Source organism: Limulus polyphemus, unplaced genomic scaffold (assembly GCF_000517525.1).
Source record: "Limulus polyphemus unplaced genomic scaffold, Limulus_polyphemus-2.1.2 Scaffold1145, whole genome shotgun sequence".
In the NCBI taxonomy this organism is placed as follows: Eukaryota; Metazoa; Arthropoda; class Merostomata; order Xiphosura; family Limulidae; genus Limulus; species Limulus polyphemus.
Genome location: NW_013666755.1, coordinates 228,005 through 233,833, shown reverse-complemented (window position 1 = coordinate 233,833; position 5,829 = coordinate 228,005). Strand labels below are relative to the sequence as shown.

The following is a 5,829-nucleotide window of genomic DNA, read 5'->3' as shown; positions in this document are numbered from 1 at the left end:
GCGAGTCGAGTCGCCCTAACCACCTGGCCATGCCGGCCAATTATAATTGGAAATGGATTATTAAATTTTCTTTAAACAATACAAACACTACATGTAACAAGGGTAGTATCTGAAAGTTGAATAACGTCGAAAATGCCAACTAGGCAAAGGTTGCCTCAGAAATAAAGCGACATTTTAATCTTTGGTCTGTTGACAATTGAAGTTCGTTGGTCATCTCCAGAAATGTATTAAAAACAGGCTATCATGAAATACGTATAACTGTGTACGTTTATAACGCCAGGTAACATAATGTGACGTCAGCGCAGAGTCATTATTAATGTTTCGTTGGTAGAAAAGTCTGAAGCGACTACGGTTATCGTAATTCTTTGTAGCTACTGATAAAACCAAGGGAATAATCAGCCTGATCATGCATCAGTTGTTGATAACAGTAGACGTTTCAAAGAAGTAAGAATATGTAAGTTAGTAGTCTCGAACTTAATGTTGGTTTGGAGTCTTTTGCGCTGAATTAGCCTAAGCTTGGTAACATAATACATAGAGTAGTTTAAATGTCGGTATGTTTCCTGACGTAGTTTGGAAATGAAATACTCTAATAACAAAAAAAAATTGCAGTAGGTTTAACCTCTGACATATATTTATAAATATATGCAAAGTTCAACTCAAGAAACCCGATGATATGAGTACTCCCGGAATGTATGTCTTCTTTCGTCATGGAAAGATTTGGAATGATCTAGAACTCTAAAGCTAGCAAGTTAAGTAAATTATATTCAGTGATATTATGAGTATCTCATGTAACCCACTCAAAGAGCACAGAAATTTCTAGGCTATTGAAATCGGAATTGACTCAAATCATTTATAATAATATTCGCCGATGTTATAGTAACCTGATTAAACAACCGTAAGTATTTTTATATCTATGGGATTTTTAGACCGTTTTACTTCACCATATAATAATCTAAATTAAATTAGGTATGTGAATAACGTTATGACGTTTCGTCAAATTCATTATTCGATATTACACAGCAGACCAACTGTTTAATAATTGTATATACATATATGTATGAAAGTATTTCTTTTTTGTTTCTGAAAAGAAATGTATCAGATGTAATAAGAGTGGTTTAAGTCCAGAGAGAAGAAAAAAAGAGAATTGAGAAGATAAGAGAATAAATAAGTAAAGAAGAGTTGAATAAATTGAAAAGAAATTTAAAAAATAAAACTAAATGAAAGAAAATTTTGAAGTAAACTGAGTGCAAATATTGAATATAAGTCAATAAAGAAAGATGGTGAAATTGTTTTAATGAATATATAAATAAACATAGCAAGTAATTTATATTAGTTTCTCTATATATCAAGTCTCTGTGGAGTAGATAAAACTACGAAGTGACTTGGCATAGTCTCTATGTAAGTGAAAAAAAACTGATTATTTCTCAGAGAATAAGATAAAGATGAATCCAGAGTTAAGGTTGATGTCATAGTGAGGAACCGTATTCATGATGGAAATCCAATAGGTTCCTTCATGTTTCCATAAACTTTATATTCTATACGAGTTTTGGTGTTTAAGAAAGCCATACTGTTGGTAGAAAGGCCACTGTGGTTAAAACGTTGCACAATTAATTTTAAGAAGTTTGTTCTGATAAGAAGATATCAAATAGTAATTGTTGTAGTCCTCAAATGTCCAGCAATGAAAAAGTGTCAACTGTAGCAGTTGTGTGATTATGTGATTCTTAAAAGTGTCAACTGTAGCAGTTGTGTGATTATGTGATTCTTAAAAGGTTGAACGTGAGAAAGTAAAATTATATTAGTCCTGAAAAATGTTATCAAGAAAAAAATGGCAAATAATGATTGAAGCAATTATTTAATGAAGAGGGTGTGTGTGTGTGAAGCACTCTAGTTAAGAAAGGGAAGGTGATAAAAGTTAGGAAAGAACAAATGGCGTTCAAGGTGTTACTGTGTCTCATTCGACTAATGGTGCAAAAATAGAACAAAGAGAAAGATTTGATGATACGTAAGTTGAACCAACCAACAGAAATGAGCAGTGAACTACTGTGAACAAGTGAAATGGTGGACTTACTAGAAGATGCCACCTACTTAATGGCTTTCGGGACAAAATCTTCTATACAAACAATTAGAACAAATTACAAATGTGAAAATCGATCCAAACAAGAAAGACAAACATACACTAAAATATCAAATACGTAGAACAGAAGAGGAAGAAGATGGAAACAAAATAAACGTGGAGTACAGAACTTCAATAAAGCTAGAAAAAATTTCCTTGAGAATTCAAAATTAATTAAAAACAAAATATAAACTTCCTCAGAAAATAACAGAAGCGTGGTAATGTTTTGGTCAGTGTCCGTAGCTTTTAAAGTGACCCAGTATTTTCTTCAGACATTTAGACAAGTACTACAAACAAAAAAAAAACATTGAAAATATATGATAAGTAATAATTGAAAAAGAAAAAATATAATATAAATATGAACAGAAAAAAAGGGGGGATATAATGATAAAAGAATTAAGAAAGAAATTGATGACCATTGGAAGAAAATCACTAACAGGCATATGGAAGTATGATAAAAATATAAATATAAAATGAAATGTAGTTACAGGGAAAACACTTCCTAATAGTTGGAATATAGAAATGTTCTGATGAACTCATGAGAAGAAGAAAATTAAAAAACAGTGATTGTAAAATGAACAACTGGAATAGGGCAAATAGACTAAATAATGGACGATAAGTTATGATTGCTTCAAAAACAACAAGTAACCCTAAAAATTATAAATATATAATGAAATTGCTTAGAAAAAAAAAATACCTGCAAAGGGAATATTGGACATGTTAGTAAAGTCGTGTTGGTGATAAACCTATTGACTCTTTCACTACACACACACACACATATATATAAGGGAAGTGTGTGTGTAGTGAAAGAGTCAATAGGTTTATCACCAACACGACTTTACTAACATGTCCAATTACATATATAAGGGAAGATTGGACATGTTAGTAAAGTCGTGTCGGTGATAGCAATAAACTTATTGACTCTTTCTACTACACACACACACACACACACACACATATCATCATCATCATCTGCTTGTAGCTACTCCACCCAGAAGATTAGTTATCAACGGTTGTCATGCCCGTCTGTCCTCTACCTTCTTCACACGTTAATTGTAGCTAGACTGGAAACACACCGTGACATCTGTGACCCATTTTATTTGCGGCCGACCTCTTTTTCTACAGCTTTCCATCCTGTCCTCTATCAAAGGTCTTTGAATCTTATTTGTTCTGATAATGTGTCCAAAATACTGACACTTTCTTATTTGGATGTCTGCTTTTAGTGTACGCTTTATTTTGGCCATTTCCGATATTTGTTTTATAATCTGTATGTTATATTTTCAACATTCTTCTAAGCATCCACATTTCCAACGCTCCTATTTTGTTCCAGAGTTATTTGGTTAGTGTCCAAGTCTCTGCAGCATACAGAAAGATGGATACTACATAACATTCTATAAGTTTCTTTTTGTCTTTAACCTAAAATTTCTCATTGTTAATACACCTTTCATACGGATGAAATTTGTTCTTGCAATTTCTGTCCGTCTCTTGACTTCTGCCTCACATTTACCATCTTCAGTTATTAGTTGCCCCAACTAGACAAACTTGTCCACTCGTTCTGTTGTGTCACCACACATATATTTATTTATTTATTTCCTATTTTAGAGTACTGTCATGTGATTTTGAATTTTTTGCCACCATGAAGAAAGGGTATTAAACTTCACACTTCCTAAAATTTGGCATTTTCAAATTTCAGATAATTAATGAAATTTTAATACATGTTTTTGTTTGGTGGGCGTGGACCTAAATGTAAACCTGGCACAGTTAAGAAGATCTAAAAGGTCGGTGTAACATCCTCAGGATGGATTGCTGAACCAAGCGAGAATGGTGTTAACACCGATGTCGGCTGAATCCACTTAGGAGCTAGAGAAATGAAGAGTAACATTCATCTCCGAATCAGCCTGGATTGCTTGACTATTACAAGAAAGTTGCTGAACGACTTTTGAGACTGCATACTGTTTGTTTGTTTTTTATAGATTTCGCGCAAAGCTATACGAGGGCTACCTGCGCTAGCAGTCCCTAATTTAGCAGTGTAAGACTAGAGGGAAGGCAACTAGTCATCACCACCCACGGCCAGCTCTTGGGCTATTCTTTTACCATCAAATAGTGGGATTGACCGTCACATTATAACGCCCCCATACTGAGTATGAACGATAATAGAATCCATTAAATTAGAATTATGTACTAACAGAAGTTGGAAAGAAAATTCCAATAATATATCTTGTTTCATATGAAAATTGGACAGCCAATATATCTTTGAACTTGTCTGGTTAGTTGGACGGGTCTGTATATAAAGGCGTTTGGAGCGAGCCTTCTTTAATCAAATAAAGAAAAGATTTATTATAAAGCCTTTCGAAAATATCCAACAATGAATCCTAAGAAGTAATGATTCGGTTTGCTTCTCAGAAGAAAACTACTTTAATGTTAATCATGAGTGTTTCTAGGGAAAACAAATTCTAAACTGTTTAATAAGGTTGCTAACCAGCAGTAAGAAGGACAGAAGGAAGGTCGTGGGAAGAAAGATGAACATCCATATTCCTCAGAAACATATTACATATAAACTTTCAGGATAAGACACAAGACAACATACGTTTGTAAAATGACAAGAAAAGGGAATACGGTAAAAATATCCCTGGGTAGACGGAAAGTGCTATTTTATTTTATATTTATTTTCTTCATTTTATTTCAGACAATATAACTAAAGTTGGATTAGCTTATTGTATTACTTCTAAATATTAAACAAATGTATTCACTAACCCTCATTTTATCATCTCGTTATAGTAGAATAATTAAAATCAAGAAACCCAGATACATAAAACATGCATTTAAGAAATGTTTCTTTAAAAATGGGGCATTTCGTGTTTACACGACATTAAAATATACGCATATGTTTATTAATTATTATGAAGCAAAACTGACATTAAGTTTTAATGTACAAACGAATTATTATTCTTTCCCTACCTTGCACAGTCTTTCGTTGTATAAACGTATAAAACACAAATGTGGTTCATTTATTTTCGTATATTCACTTCTGATTGAATCTTTTTGGTAATACTCTAGAATTTATAATTTCTGATTTAAAAACGCAAAATTATTGAAACACTTAACTTGTTTAAACATGTACTACACTTAACTTCATTTTATGGTAAATAAAAAATATCAAAAACTTTATTTGGAACGACTCAATTATGTTCTTATAATTTCCTATGCAAAAACTTGTTAAAGTAACTTTTAAATGTAGTTTCATTTTAACAGGGAAAATGTTAAAACAAAAGAAACTACTTTTAATTGTTTATACTGGTTATAAGACATTCGTATTAGGCTTATCATATCTTAAACACTACATTTTATATCTAGTCCCTTAGTGATTTTTAAGAACTAAAAAGATGTATAATAATATTCCAACCTCACTATATCTGTCATATTCATTCCAACGACGCGTTTCCCTTAATCCAGGCTCATCAGGCCAGTTGGGATACAATAAACACAATAGTAGTCGGAACCCTATTTATATAACTTATTTGTTACAACAGCAACAGTTATATTGTGAACACCTTTTACTAGCTGGCAACGCATGATTGTAATTAAATTATACTTGTCATTAATATTAGGCCTGTTATATTTTTTAACACTACATTCTATATCTAGTCCCTTATAATACAATTATTTTTAAACACTACATTCTATATCTAGTCCCTTATAATATAATTATTTTTAAA

At 32.0% G+C, this 5,829-nt stretch overlaps 1 protein-coding gene across 3 annotated transcripts in view; it reads right to left on the bottom strand.

Annotated features, from left to right (window-relative positions):
- The window catches only part of LOC111086497, a 92,643-nt gene that overhangs the window by 79,392 nt on the left and 7,422 nt on the right, over positions 1-5,829 (bottom strand). Inside the window, exon 2 of one of the 3 annotated variants that reach the window (XM_022389568.1) lies at positions 5,517-5,614. The exons of the other annotated variants lie outside the window; for them this stretch is intronic. The gene's annotated coding sequence lies outside the window, so the exon portion shown is untranslated. The remainder of the gene's footprint in view (positions 1-5,516; positions 5,615-5,829) is intronic. 3 annotated transcript variants of the gene reach the window in all.